Source organism: Vulpes lagopus, chromosome 8 (assembly GCF_018345385.1).
Source record: "Vulpes lagopus strain Blue_001 chromosome 8, ASM1834538v1, whole genome shotgun sequence".
Lineage (NCBI taxonomy): Eukaryota > Metazoa > Chordata > Mammalia > Carnivora > Canidae > Vulpes > Vulpes lagopus.
The window spans coordinates 127,876,279-127,892,074 of NC_054831.1; the positions used below are offsets into that span (position 1 = coordinate 127,876,279).

The window sequence follows — 15,796 nt, forward strand, 5'->3', positions numbered from 1 at the left end:
CCTTCTAAATCTTTCCACCCCGAGGCAGCAGCTATCTCTTCCGAGGATGCATCGAGATCTGAGGAAAAGCCAAGGCCAGGAAGCCCCTTGGGGACAGTACTTGGGCCAAAGCAGCAGGGGTCAGGGGTGGGGATTGGGGGGGCCGTGGTGTGGCAGGTCCTCCCTGCCGCTGCCACCTGCCAGGCCACCTGCTGAGTCTCGCCCCCCTCCGATCACGCTGTCCAAGCTGCAGCCGGGGTGGCCTTTCTGAAGGACCATGTGGCTCTACTTCTTAAGACCCCGTAAGCCCTCCGCCACCCCAGGGTAGGACCTCTCACGGTGTTTGGGACCCACAGTGTCCTGCGCTATGTCACTCTCCCAAACTAGACTGGCAGGTCCTTGCAGGCAGGGCCCATGACCACCGTGGAATCAGGTGCATCCTTGCACCCGAAGCAGTACCTGGGACCAAGAGGGACTCTACAAATCCCTCTCAGGCTAAGGGCCAGGTGAAGCTGCCTCGTCCTCTTGCTCTAGGCCCAGGTCCTCATGCACATGCGGTGTGTCCTTTCCTGCTTCCAGGAGTTTTCTCAGGCTGGGACCTCCGCAGAGTGCTCCGCTTACTGTCCCCAGGTGGCTGAGCCCCACCAAGGGCCCAAGGGCTACTTGGAACAGAGGCCTCCCCTGGCTGATTCCTCCTGGGTTCTTGCTCCCTCCTCCAAACCTGCAGAGTAGTTTATGAGTCTGGAATTTACCAGGTTTTATCTTGAGTGGTATATAGTATCTGAACTTTCCCAGTGTCCAACTAGACTGGAGCTGCTGGAGGACAGAGGCTACATCTCTCATCTTTGTTTCCTCTGCTCCCGGAAATAATAGGTGCTCAATTAATGCTTATGGACCAATGAGCCCATAATGGATGGATGGATGGATGGATGGATGGATGGAGGTTGTGGGAGATGTTGCTGGGGCCCCACCCAGATCCCCTCCCAGCCCAGTCCCCCAATCTCCAGCTAAGCCAGATGTTTGGCTGCTGTGTGCCCACATCTCCTTCTCCTTGTCTGCTGGGAGCTACCACGTCTCCCACCCTGCCCACCTCTAACCTGTGTCTAGGGAGTGCAATACCAGAAGGGAGTAATTGCCCAGCCCCTGCCTCCATGCAGGACCCCCTGGGCAGCACATTGCATGTCCCAGAGCTCCTCCTGGGACCAGGCTGAGGCCAGACGTCTCGAACACCTCTTTGCTTAGCTTCATACCCTAGTCTGGCCTGTTTCACTTGTTGCCTTACAGGTTTCTCCTGTGAGCACGCCCTCAGTAAATTACCCATTTGCACAAGAATCCTGTCTCAGGTTCAGCTTCTGGAAAAACTGACTTGGGATGGATGGGTGGTTGGATGGATAGATGGATAGGTGGATGGATGGGTGGCTTCTTCACACAAGGATCCATGATCTATCATTTGTATGTGATTAGCTGTGTCTCCAGCAACAGGGCTGGAGGACCTAGAGCCACTCACACCCTCCAGCCTGTGACATGTGTAAGTGAAACAGTTGACCAAGCACTTATCCTACTTCTACATAAAGCTCAGTGGCTCATGTGAGGCAGGGTAGAAGAATTAAGAATCATGGGCACTGGGTTCAAATTCCAGCCATACCACTGACTAGCCATGTAACTTCACCTCAGGAATCTTGGGTTTCCTCCAGTGTAAGGATGAAAGTTAGAAGAAAATAAGATGAGGTCAGTGCAGTGCCTAACACATGATAATGCCTCTTTATTTTTTTTAAAAGATTTACTTTAGAGAGAGAGCAGGGAAGAGGGGCAGCAGGAGAGGGAGAGAGAGTCTGGAGTAGACTCCGTACTGTGCACAGAACCCGATGCGGGACTCGATCTCATGACCCTGAGATCATGACCTGGGCTGAAACCAAACATAGCTGACTGCACTGCCCAGGCACCTGGTAATGCCTCTTTACATGTTACCTGTAGCATTTTTGTTCTTGTTGTTATATAATGACCGCATCTGAAATCAAGATAAATCAAGGGAAAATAGTTAATCAATGTCCCCCTCCTTTCCACCCAATTCCTCTGTCCTTTCCACAGGACCGTGCAAGCTGGGTCAGTGAGATCCTGAGGCACGGTGATCATTGACTCAAGAGTTGACCACCCCCACTCCTCTGTTGGAGCTTCTGTGTGCCAGGCTCTGTGATGGTGACAACATCATCATCTGTTGGCAGATATGAGCATTATTATCCCGATTTTACAACCTCAGGCTCAGATCAGGGACTTCAATGTCCAAGGTCCCACAACCAGCAAAAGGGAGAACCAGGGTCCCACCCTGACTCTCCTCACTCTGCTCCCTGGCACCCTGTCCCATTTGTACCGATCAGGACACTTCCTATGACTTGATGGACTCCAACAATGAGGGCATTTATGACCTCACATGACGAGAAACCCAGGGGAAAGGTGGCCCTCCCGTGGCCTGGAGATGTCCTCAGCACCGGGTGTTCTCTCCTACTCTTGGCCACCCTAGCTGTGCTGCTCTGCCCCCTGGGTGGCTCCTCCCAGCTTCCAGATTGCAGCTGTGGGCCAGACTTCAAACCTGGACGTGACTACATCCACCAGAGAACATGCCATCCCTTTCGTGTCTATTTTCAATGAGCCCTACTGCCACCACCTGGCACATCTCCCCCAAGGACGCGCCACCTTCAACCATAGTGCTTCAAGGTGACGGGATCACTCTGGTTGGTTTCAATTCCTCAGGTTTTCCTTACCCTGGAGAGGAGAGAGTTAATGTCCCTGAGTGGTGGGTAGTGGCTGCAACCAGAGCTGTGGGGGTTGTTGATGGCCTTGGGTGAGCAAGTCCAAGGCTGGATCAGGAGGAGGACAGTGCCTAAAGCACTCCTCTCTCTGAGCTAAGCACCTAGAGCAGGGCCTGCTGGTCATAGAGTAGGTGACCAATATTATTTGTTATGAATGAATGAATGAATGAATGAATGAATGATGAATGAATGAATCCCAGGTTGGTCAAGTCGTGGGACTTTGGACCAAGAGGTGGGATTGGCAGATGGGATCTCAGGGCAGCCAGGACTGAGTCCCCAGAGTGAGGCAAGACCCTCTCCCCCTCCCCACCATCCTGTGAGTGCTCATTCTGGGCCCTTTTCCAATTCCTGGGATTGGGTAAGAGGCACCAAGGAGGGAGAGACTCACCGGCAGCTTCTGTTCTCCACGCCCATCTCTCAAGTAGCCTGGAGGATGTAGGAGGCAGACAGAGGACACAGTCACGGTGCTCCCCATTCCTCCCGGGGTCAGACTCACAAAGGGACAACCACGGGGGGGGGGGGGGTGGAGCCAACACTGAGCACCTGTGGTGCCCCCTCGCCCACTCCCCTCACCTCCCTGGGGCTTGGTATTGTCACCTGCCTCTTCCAGCTGCAGAAACTGAAACTCGGGGTGAGTCACTTGCTGCTAAGTGGCAGGGCTGGGAATCGAACCCAGTTCTCTCTGCTCCAGGGCCATGTCTCACCCTACCTCCCACACTCTTTCCTGGGACAGCTGGTGAGTCAGCCCTGGGTGCCCCTTTAGTGGGTGAGAGCCTCCCCCAGGGATGAGGAGGTGAGGCAGGGGCAGGTGGCCAGGCAGGAAGCAGCTCGGACAGAAGGGTGGCGGGTAATAATTGCACCCACCGTTAACAGTAGCGTCCTCACATTGGGAGCCCTTCATCTCACAGCTGGCTGAATCCAGTCCCTAGGCCACCTGGACCCCATGGGCCACCTCCAGGGGGCGGGGAGGGGCCAACCTGGGGGGGGGCACGATGGGTAGCTGCCTTCTCCATGACTTTGCCTGCTTTTCCAGCAGAGCCTCTCCCAAATGTCCATGCTCCTTTCACGCTTCTCCCCATCGCTGCGCTGTGCGGTGGGGCGGTGGGTCCTGTCCTCCCCTCTGCACCCCGCCCCCGTGTCAGTGCCCACTGGGGGTATTCACTTGGGGTGCACAACGCCCCCGCTCTTCCCGAGGTCAGCCCGGAGCCGGCCTCACTGGGACAGCCTGGATGGGAGGGCCTGGCTGGCTCTAGAGTGGGGGGGGGGGGGTCCTCTTTATCTTTTTTTTTTTTCACTTAAAGAAGAGATTTTAGAGTAGCTGGTGAAAACTCAAAGCAAGTCAGAAAAGGCAAGGCGGCGGAGTTTCCTTCCTTTCTGTCTCTGCTTTAGGTTCCTGGCCAAGCCTCGCTGGCTTTGGGGCCTCTCCTGGATGGACTGCCCTGGGCTCCTTGCAAGACTGGCCCCTTGGGTCATCCAGGGCTCAGGAGACAGTCACCCCCTGAGAGAAGGTCCCTGCCTCCCAGCAGAAAGCAACCACCTCTCACCCTGTCTCCCTGCCTTATTTCAATTCTCTGCTTACCTTTTCTGTGGGTTTTCTTAATCACTGACTCATTCAGCCCTTTGTATATCTTAGATTGGGAAGCGCACCTGCTTTATCACCTCCCAGCCCCTCCCTCCGAACTATCAGAAACCAGCCGCCTCCCTCTGCCAAGACCACTCCCCTACTGGCAGGAGACCCTGCAGGCAAAGGTCATTCTCACGGTGGGCTGCCTCTTCTGGAAGGATCCAGCCCCAAGATGAGGCTGCCACAGGGCCCGGTTCTGTCGATGCCTGCAGGTAAGTGCCCCTCCTCCGTCCCCAAAACCCCAAGTCCGGGAACCACGGAGCAGAAGGAAGAGGAAATAATTCAGCCAGGTGGCCTCTGGTTTCTTAAGAGGGAGATGGGAAAAGATCCTATTTTTCAGGGTTTCCCTGTGCTAGGAACCTTAAACACCTGATCTCATTTACACCTCATTACACGGGCCCCCACCAGCTGGGCACTTTGCCCTTCTTTTCCGGGGGAGGATCCAAGCTCTGATAAGTAAAATATTTCGCCCCAGGTAACTCACTCAGCAAGAAAATACCAAGATTTGTTCCTCTTGTGCCAGCACAGCTCATTGAGCTGAAAGATTGGAGACCCACCTTCTAGATCAGACTCCATGCGAGCCCCGTTCTATCAGGGCCACTGCTTCATCTGCCAGGTAGGAGGGGGGAGGATTACCCCCAAACCCCCAAACCCCAGCCTTTCACATATCACCTTCCAGATGTTTGGTTTAAGATTTCAATTTTCTTCTTCTTCTTCTTCTTCACTTTTATTAATCTAAATAATTTTTTTTTTTAAGCAGGAAATTAATTCCACTCTGGTAGAGTGAAAAACCAGTGTCACTTGTCATCAACGGAAAATGACCATAAAAATAAATGCAATGAAAATAAAACTCTTATTGGAGAGAGAAGTGCACGATCAGTAGTTGGGTCAGCTAGCAAGCACGGGAGGGGTGCCGAGGACCCCCAGGCTCCACATGGAGACCGCCTTCGCCTCAACATATTCTGAAGGACTGGAAGGAACTAGATAGGGAGCAAGTCATGAGCTCTGTGAGCAGCCCTGTTTGTCTTCTCTGGAGAGTCCCAAACCAGGCTGGAGGTGTGTGGGGGGCACCAGCTGGGTGATGCCATGGAAGGTTCTAGAGACGAGGGAGGAGGAGCACAGGGCCTGCTCTTGGGGAGCACAAGCACAGTGGGGAAGAAGGTCACGGAGTGCTGGACTGGGGGCTAGGAGACCCCCAGGCCAAGCCAGCTTCTGTTACTCTCTTGCTCCAAGGCCTCAAAAGGGATCAGAATTTGCCAGCCCCGAATATGACACTTTGTATACAAATTATTTGGGGCTGGTGGCAATTGAGTATCCACAGATGCAGGAAGAGGTCTCTGCCCATCCCTTATCTGCCTAAAAACAAGACACGAACTTCTCTTTGAGAAAAGTGCTCCCAACCCTTGTACTTGGAGAGAAGAGCAGCTCTTATCATCAGCGCCAGGGAGTCAACACTCCAGAAGCCGACTTTTCTAAAATAGCGTGTCCTGCATTAGATCCCCCATGTAGCTCTTAGTCATTTCCCCACAAGTTATATTCCTTGAGGTCCAAGCCGTCTCTCCTTTGCTAAAAAGGAATCCTCTGGGGATCCCTGGGTGGCTCAGCGGTTTAGTGCCTGCCTTCGGCCCAGGGCGTGATCCTGGGGTCCCGGGATCGGGTCCCACATCGGGCTCCCTGCATGGAGCCTGCTTCTCCCTCTGCCTGTGTCTCTGCCTCTCTCTCTCTCTCTGTGTCTCTCATGAATAAATAAATAAAATCTTAAAAAAAAAAAAAAAAGGAATCCTCTGAGTCTCACCACTTCTTTGAGTTTCACTTCTTTTCGGTGAACCCCTGTGCATGTCAATATTAATAAATACCACATGGCTTTTCTCCTGCTAATCCATCCTTTGTTAGTTTAATTTGCAGCCCCCCATGGAAAACATCTAAGAGAGTAGAGGGAAAGTTTTCTTCACCAACACTGACCTGCAGTTTTCCATTGGTACCAACATGGTCAGGGTGGAAAGTTCCTATTAAATGGAACGGTAAATAAAATAAGATGTACAACACTATGTCCATATTGAGTCTATGGGGGAAAATGTACTACACGGAAACTTGGCTGGAAAAATGGTCTAACATAGTGGGCAAGAGTGTGGCTCAGCAGTTGAGCATCCGCCTTCGGCTCAGCATGATCCCCGGGTTCGGGGATCGAGTCCTGCATCAGGCTCTTGCAGGGAGCCTGCTTCTCCCTCCGCCTGTGTCTCTGCCTCTCTCTGTGTGTCTCTCATGAATAAATAAATAAATAAAATCTTTAAAAAAAAAAGGTGTGGGCCCAGGGTCCTGCACAGAGGATCTGCCAGCTGTTGGGGTCTCCTGACTCCTGGATGTAGGATCTTAGGCACAAGCCACTGAACCTCTTTGAGCCTGTTTCTTTACCTGTAAGATGGGAATTATCATACTGTCTTCACAAGGTGTTGTGAGAGGTAAATGACAGACCCCCGGAAGGCACCTTGCACCCCGTCCGGCAGGTAGAGATCGGCCTGCAGAACACACAGCAGTTGCCGTCCTGCTCAGGGTTGAAGGAACGTCAGCAGCCGTGGTCATGGCCGTGGTGGCAGCATCTCCATCTTTCTTCTATTGATGTTTCCTTCCTTCTCCCCAGGGCTCATGCTCAGCCGGGCCTGCTTGTCGGAGCTCTATGGCATTAGCAAGCAGGCCATGGAGAGGTGACCCCTCCTTAGCCACCTGTCACTGTGGCTCGGGGGCCCAGGGCAGCCCATGGATGCCAGCCACTGGTAATTCTCCCCTCCTGGAGCAGCACACGTCTGGCCAAGGTCTGCCCTGAAACCTTGTCTGGGCGTCATCCTGAGAGGGCACAGCCATACAGAGTCAGCACATCTGTCCGGGGTGAAGAGGGCAGGCTCCGGGGTTCATTCCCATCTGCACTGCTTACCGCTGTGGTTCCTGGGGCAAGCTCCTTGACCTCTCTGTGCCTCGGTATCTTCAGACACAGGACAGGGTGTTCGTAATACTTCCGTGGGTTAATATGAGGATTCAGTGGAACCGTGGGGAAGCACACTTAGGATACTGTCCACACTGGGATCTGCTCCATCGTGTCAGGCACCAGACAAGGCAGTGGGGCTCATAGAGGAGTGCCAGCCCCAGCCCCCAAGAGGTCCCCGTTCCCATGAAGGGGAGATTCCCCCAGACTTTAGGATCTGAGAGGCCAGTTCAAGCCCTGGCACCACTAACGTGGGCAGGACCCCAAGCAGGACATTTTTTTCTCTGTCTCTCTGTTTCCCATTCTGCAAAATGAGATGTTTTGAGGCTGTATTGGGTCATGGATTTGACGAAACACAGAAAAGCATAAAATATTAAAAAGGTCCAGAGCGTTCTACATAGAAAGGAAGTCTGCAAGCTGAAGCATGTTAGAACTTTGACTGGATGCTCAATGTGATAGCACATCTGTCCCAAGATAAAGAGATCCTTAGAGAAGATAATAAGAGGTTCAAGGTTTACAACCAACAAGTTTATTTGAAACCTGAGTAATCTCAGTGTCCGGCAGCTGGCTCACTTTGATTTATAGGAAACCAATTGTGCAACATTCCAGATTTATTAAATCAGCTGTTTAGAACTGATGACTCAAAGAGTTTTTAGACATGGCAACCAAACAATTTTCAGATTCTCTGCTTCAGGGGCTCTCAGACTTGATAAATGAGTTGTTTACCAATTCCCACAATCTATCATTTTGGTCTTGATGGACCGATGAGTTTGAGGAGTGACTTTTCTGTCTAAAAGACCCATCTCGGGCAGCCCCTGTGGCTCAGCAGTTTAGCACCGCCTTCGGCCCAGGCCCTGATACTGGGACCCAGGATCGAGTCCCACGTCGGGCTCCCTGCATGGAGCCTACTTCTCCCTCTGCCTGTGTCCCTGCTTCTCTCTGTGTGTGTGTGTGTGTGTGTGCGTGTGTGTGTCTCATGAATAAATAAATAAAATCTTAAAAAAAAAAAAAAAAAGACCCATCTCCCTTTTCCCCCCTGCTCCTTGCTGGGTGCAGAGGAATGACCACAAGGACCAGGAATCTTCCAGGAAAGGGTTAAGTCAAAGGAAAAACCAGATCTGGGCAGTAGTTAAAAGGTTAAAAGCAGATCCCAACCAGGAATGATTGCAATGAGAGACAAGAGACAACTGAGCTCGGTTCAGAATACAGCGTGGACACATGAAGATCTACGACTGTAGATCTACGGAGCAGGTGGGGATGGGAAATCACTAAGAGGATACATCAGGGGTAAGGGAGGGGGATCGTGGCTAAGCCAACCCAACAGGATTCTTGCCAGAGGCAGGCCTGGGTGATCAGACACCACCTGGAGGATGACGAGGGGTGAGGAATTTGATTAGACATCAGGGTTATCAGATATGGAGGGTGAGGGTTTTGGCTAAACCTACTTGACAGGATTCTTGCTCTTAAGGATGAGGCTGCATCAAAAAAGATCTTAGAGGAACCTCACTCATTTTGGTTGGGGAGAGTTTTCATCAGCCCCTCTTCCTGTCCAAGGAAAGAAGAGACATTCTTTCCTCTGAACAGCAGGAGTCCATTTGTCCATTTATCCTTTGGTCGCCTTTTGTTCATGAAGGATCAGCCAACCCACCGCTTGGGACTTGGTCATAGTGGCTATTTGCTAGCTGTCAATGCGAGCGGTGGGGCCCTGAATGGGGGAATTTCTATGAAAATAATAGGAAGGCAATGATTAGTCGTTGGGAACCCAGTTTCTAAGGGTGGAAGTCGGGAAATTTCTAGATGTTGAGCTGGAGGCACCTACACGATGGAGTGAGGAAAGCAGTGGTGACCCAACAGACTTGCTGGCTTGCAGTTCGACGTCCTTGGTGACGGCATCGGTGTCCCGGTAAACTTTCTGAGCGGCTCACACAACAGCAGACGCCATCTATTGTGACTTCTCTGAAGCTTGTTTCAAGTCAGCCAGCTTCTGTTTACGGGGCATCGGGAAAAGGGTAGTATTAGTTCTCAGTGATGTGGAGTCAGGGAGGTGGGAGATTAGAAACTTTCATCTGGAGAATTATAGTCAGATACTGGAGAACCCCAATGGTGGGCTCTAGTTTTCCATTAAAACACAAAATTTCTCTCTACAGTCACCCCTCTTTCTGACCAAAGATAATCAAAGTACGGCTGTTCTTATTTACAAAATAATTATTCCAGTCTCATTTGATTTGGTACGATTATTTACACGAGGGCCGCAAAAATGAAGATTGACCCCATAGGCCTTTTTGAGTTTGCTTTCCTAGAACCTTTTCACTGGGAATTTCAGATTAGACACTTAAGAAGCCACTTAAATAATTCTGTATTTACTAGGAAGGCACACCTCTGGGTACATCTATAGATTGGGGGACTTCCTCTCCTCTCAAGGTCCCCAAGATATCCTACGTTCCCTGGGTCTGCCAGAAAGTAACCTTCCTTGCTCACCTGCAAGCCAGGTACCAAACCATTTTTATCAAGAGGGCTTTGTGAGCTTTGGCTCCAGAAAGTCAACCTCACGTCCCTAAAACTGTCTGGTCCTAGCTGATCCTATGCACATCATTCTCAGATATTCCCGTCAGAGCCTTGATTATATCACCAATGTTTCCACTGATGATCTGTTGCAAGGAGAACCGATTCTTAGTGAACTCAAGCAAATAGCTATATTGCCATGGAAATAAGAATACTCAACACGAGTTCCCGAACGTTGGAGGGAGCAGGTAAGGAGAACACATAAATATTTCATTTCTGTTTACAAAAGTAGAGCCTCCTAAATTGTTATGAGCACAGACAACCTACAAGACAGGAAAAGGCAGTTCATTACATCTGGAAAATGCCACGTTAAAGACCCAGCAATGTTCTCATGATCCTTGCTGAAGTGACTTAGCAAGATTCTTGCCCTTGGGGACGAGACTCAGGTACAGGGCTCAGTCAAACAAAGGCGTAGAGGAGCCTGGGGAAAGTTTAGATAAGCAGAGCCTTTGCAGTAACAAAGTTACTGGGGTGTTCTTGGCTTAAACAACAGAAATGTGTTAAAATTAACACGTTTTAAGAAAACATTCTATCATGAAAAATGTTCTAAAGATTTATTTATTTATTTGAGAGAGAAAGAGAAAGAGAGCGTGGGGAGGAGCAGAGGGAGAGGAGAAAGAATCTGGAGCAGACTCCCCGCTGAGCACAGCCCCCCCCCCATCTCAGGAATCTGAGATCATGATCTAAGCAGAAATCAAAAGTCAGATCCTTAACAGACTGAGTGAGCCACCCAGGCGCCCCCCGAAATGAAAAATGTTTCAAATAAATTGTTTCATTCCAAGGGAAAGTTATAAAATGGACATGGGTTAGGTGGACCAGGATGGTAATATATAATCCATTCCATATTTATTAGGAGGGCACACCTCCTACGCCTTTACCCCTGGGGGCCCCGCCCTGAATTTAGAAATGTATAAAATTAGAGCCAGGACCAGGGGTCTACGGAGTCTCTGTGGACGTCACCGGGCTATCCCCACGGACATAGGCAAGCATATAAATAAGCTTTGATCATCTTTTGTGACCCACGCAGCCTCCCAGTGTCCCCACACCTGACTGCTTTGTGCCTCCACAGCCTCCCCACACCTGACTGCTTTGCTCATCCCGGGAGCTTGTTTACAAATACAGATTTCTTCTGGTCCTCAACCAGAAGCTGTGATCTAGCCTGAGGATGTGTATTTGCAACCACAGGAAGTTCTGAAGCAGCCCTTCTACCTGCCAGGCTAGAGGGCAGTCCTGGGATGCACCTGGCACCCTGGGGCAGAGCTTTCCCAGCTCCACTAGGACTAAATGTTTAACCCTTTCTATTCCAGCAGAGAAGATGCACGAGGCCAGGAGATTGAGGTGGAGTCACAAGGTCCCCCTGTATCAGTGGTGAGGCCTGGTGACCTGCCCAAGGCCTGAGCGCGCACGAACTGGGGCCTTCATGCACAGTGCTCTTTGCTGGCTTTGGTGGAGACGGAGTACAGCTGTCGGTGCCAGACCCAGAGATCTGCGGTCTAACCCACCACCTTCCTGCTTAGACAGTAGCCTCTTGATTCAACTCAAAACCCCTTCATCGGCCATCTCAGGCATCTCATTCTTGCCATGGTGGGGAGCCCCTGTCTCCTTCCCTGCACTGAGCTGCTTGAGGGAAAGATTTGTATTGTGTTGTTGCTGCTATTCTGTGTCCTCAGGCCTCACCCTGATGGGCAGGGAAGGCCCTGATGGGAGCACTTGAGTGGACACATGACTTGTACTCCATGAGAGGCCCGGAGAGGAACGATGGCCCCTGGTGGGGACGCTGGGACAGATGTCACTCGGAGGAAGCACACAGCTGGCCTGGGCAGATGGGAGGGATTTAGCTGGGGGGTGGGTCAACAGGTGGCACAGGGTACCTCACAAATAAAGGCTGGAGGTGCCAAAATGTGCAGCCTCTGACCGGATGCACGGCCCGCTGCCCCAGGCCCAGCTTGGGGCTCCCCACAAGTGCTACCTCACCTATGGGTGCTTCTACTCCCGTCTGAGAGCTCGCCAGTGCTCCTCATGGGATCACCACAACCAAAGCGTCACCACAGCCACATCCACCACGGTAAGTGCTTCAAGGGCCAACCTGGTGCCACCTTCCACCCTGGACACCAACCAACCCCTAGGCCTTGTGTTTAGAGCCAATTCATTGGAGTCTTGGGCTTGGGTTTGATGGTCCTCTCCCACAATGGGTGCCATTATTGAGTGCCTACTGTTGTCAGGTGCTGCAACAGGTAATTTATGTGCATCGTATCATCAAACATTCCCAACAGCCCAGTGAGGAAGGTGTTATTAGCTCGTTTGACAGCCAAGAAACAGGCTTGGAGATTTGGAATCACAAGGCGAAAAAATACACAGAGCTACCACCTGAGCCCCTGTCTGGTCCAAAACTCTTCAACACTGGCTCCTCAGGATTAAAACTCGTGGCTTGGCTCTCAGTGTCCCAGTGACATACACTGTGTGTATGTCCAGTTCCTCTGCTGGGTGGTTCTAGGACGTTCGAGGACTGATGCCGATCACAGGCTTGGAGATCCACAGTCAGAAGCCCTGTTCTGATCTAACGCTTGAGGAGAATAAGGGGGTCCAGGGGAACTGGGCCCCAGGGCGCCTTTTGGGGGTTTGTGCAATTAAGCACAGGCAGGCCAGGCAGGCCCTGAGAGGTCATGCGAGCTATGGCTTCTCAAATCCTCTTGACAGCAACCCACAAAATATAATAGATTTCATGCCTGGACCCAGTTAGCCCCCCAACACACACACACACACACACACACATACACACACAACAGAGACACAATTTGCTGAAGCAGCACTTTACTGCTTGTGATACATAAACATATATAAGCACACACACACGACATACACACACACGTCATATGCAACCCTCTAAACTGACTTCATGACTCACTCATGGGCCATGGCTACAGGGGAAATTATCCACCAAACCTGCTCTTGTAAAAGGGGAAGGGAGCTGCCCAAGGTCATCCAAGATGCGTGCAAAGTCAGGACCAGAACCTCATATCTAGTTCCCAATACTTCTCATTTCCCCAATTTATAGAATGTTAACTCAGTTCAGTGTAGACGAGGTATTTGGATGGTTTGGGGTACAAAGTACCTACAGCCACCTACTTCTCTGAGTGCTGGGGAGGCATCTGAAGCATGGCAGTGCCTTTGGGTCACGGCTGTGGCCGTCGGTTCTCACTGAGCCAGTGGGAGTCTCGGTGGCCAGCTGCTCCCCTTCCCCAAAACCAGGTTTTCTGTATTGACCTGATTCTGACTCTGGGCTGTGGTTCCCAAGAAGATGCAGATGTGAGCCCTGCTTGTTCCCTGGTGTCTCTGCCCTGGTGTCACTGCAGTGCCAGCAAGGCACAGACCCTGCTCCTGGGGAGTTCAGGCTCTGGATCCGCACAGTCCCAGGGGTTCAAGTCCCCACTCTGCCCTTCTCAGGTTGTGTGGCCAAGGTTCCATGCTCAGCCTCCATCTGCTCACCCATTAAGCTGGATAATTACACCTGCCTGTCGGCTGTTGGGAGGACAAAGCGACATAAGCCGGAGGAGTCCCTGGCACGTGGCAGGCAGGCGGTAAGTGGTAGCTTTCACGGTCATCATTACCGATAAGGAAAAAAGCAACTCACAGGTAAAGGAGAGGGGACAACATCCCAGAAGGGAGGAAACAGTGAGAAGAGAGGCAGAGCGGAACACACCGGGCAAGACGGGAGGAGTAGAGGTTTGGGGAAGTGGGGAACAATTGGGAGACCAAGTGCAAGGGCAGCACAGCTGGCAGCAGAAAGTGCTAGAACGTCAGGCTAAAGAACTTGGCAATGAGGGGCACCCGGGTGGCTCAGCGGTTGAGCGTCTGCCTTTGGCTCAGGGCGTGATCCTGGGGTCCTGGGATCGAGTCCCACATCGGGTTCCTGGCAGGGAGCCTGCTTCTCCCTCTGCCTGTGTCTCTGCCTCTCTCTCTGCATCTCTCATGAATAAATAAATAAAATCTTAAAAACAAAAAAGAACTTGGCAATGGGGAGCCACTGGAAGCCTTAGAGGAAGGGAGCGCCTGTAGAGGTACAGTTGGAGTATGTGAAAGAAAGGATGGACCGAGGACCAGCAAACCTCCACCAGGACTTGAGTTACGCCATAGTCGTGGGCTTTCTGAATTCAGCAGGGAAGGGCGTTGTCACCATCCTGAGAGGCCTCCAGGAGGCGGTGGGATTTCTGAGGCTCCCAAGGGAGGCTCTTGCCACCTGAGTGGGATAAGTTGGATCTCTCTGACTGCCCCGGAGGTGAGCACTCTGGTTTCCTTCCCGAGCTGGTCCCGGGAGCAAGTGCCAGAAGATGTGCACATGTGACCAGAAGTTGGCCTTGTGTCAGAGCAGGCTCTGGACACACACAGCAGGCTGGAACCTCATTTCGAGAAAGCCATGCAGGTAGACCATGCCCCTGATAGACACTGGGGCACCGAGCTGTCTCCCCTGGCCCCTGAGGCCTGTCCCCTCACTCAGCGCTGGCCAGGCTAGGGAGGCATCAGGGACCGGGAGGCCAAAGGGACAAAGACAAGCCAGCGCTCGTCCAGACTGTACCAGCAGCCTCTGTGCTGCCCTTCCTCCTGCCCAGCTCCTCAGGCCTGTTTCCACTCTGGTCCGTGAACACCCTGGGGGCAGGGACTGTCTCGTTCACTCATCTGCCCATGCGGTCACTCATTCAGTCAACAAACACTTGTGAAGCACCTGCTGTGTGCCAAGCACACTGGTAGGCACCGGGAAGCCGGCTTTATCAATCAGGGTTTGATCGGAGCCTCGGAACGGCTAGGAGATCCCAACATATAAAATAAGGGACTTTTTTTTTAATTCTATTTATTCATGAGAGACACAGAGAGAGAGAGAGAGAGAGAGAGAGAGACACAGGCAGAGGGAGAAGCAGGCTCCATGCAGGAAGCCCAACGTGGGACTCAATCCTGGGACTCTAGGATCCCGCCCTGGGCCGAAGGCAGCACTAAACTGCTGAGCCACCCGGGCTGCCCTAAAATAAGGGATTTTTATGTGGATTTGGCTTCCATGATTGTGGAAGCCAGTTAAAAAAAAAAAAAAAAAAAGCAAGCATTCTGTGAGATGCTGTTTCTTTTTCTGCTGGTGCTGCTGCCTGAAATGCTGTGGCCCAAGCGACAGGGCAATTGGACCGGCAGGGATGAGTGGAACCCACGAGGACAGCCCAGAATGCCCTTAACCATCTCATCACCTCCAATGGAAGGAGCTGAAGCAGGTGGCCTGGCAGGACCTGGAGTGGCTGCAGCTCAGGTGCTCCCCGACACCCACACGGTGAGCCAGTAGATAAGGGCCCACACGCATCACCCGCGACAGCCTCTCGTGCCCCGCTCCAACCCTGCTTGTAAAAATCCTACCACTCCTACTCCACATCTGCTTCCGCATCTCATGCAAACATCTCCGGAGACCCACACCAGCCTGGAATTCTGCGGGGATGGAATTTCTGGGAAATGCAATTTCCGTGTAGCTAAAGGACACACGATAGATCCAGGACAGTGCACCCCTTGGGGGACCATGCAATTTTGAGAGATGAGCCCCCTGATGGGTCTCTTGTCACCCAAGAGTTGGTCAAATAACAGAGTCAAAGAGACCACCTCCTCCTGGGTTTTGGCGATTCCTGGATTTCATCATTTCCCCAGAGCTGTTCGCTGCCATGACAGGGGTCCAGGGCAGCCTCCGTGGAGGACCTCAGTGGGGTACCCCTCTACAGAGGATGAAGCCAGAGCCCCTGCCAGACTAACAAGCCGGGGACGGCCTCTGCTATCCAAGGCAGTTAGAGCAGAGAGGAACCTGGCCCTCGGATGGAATCCAGG

General features: G+C 52.0%; 1 long non-coding RNA gene across 1 annotated transcript; it reads left to right on the top strand.

Annotated features, from left to right (window-relative positions):
• The first annotated feature begins 4,437 nt into the window (after window positions 1–4,437).
• Window positions 4,438–6,028, top strand: LOC121498073. Its single transcript, XR_005989603.1, has 3 exons — window positions 4,438–4,622; window positions 4,886–5,026; window positions 5,171–6,028. It is a non-coding gene; the product is annotated as an uncharacterized LOC121498073 (long non-coding RNA).
• Window positions 6,029–15,796: the final 9,768 nt, after the last annotated feature.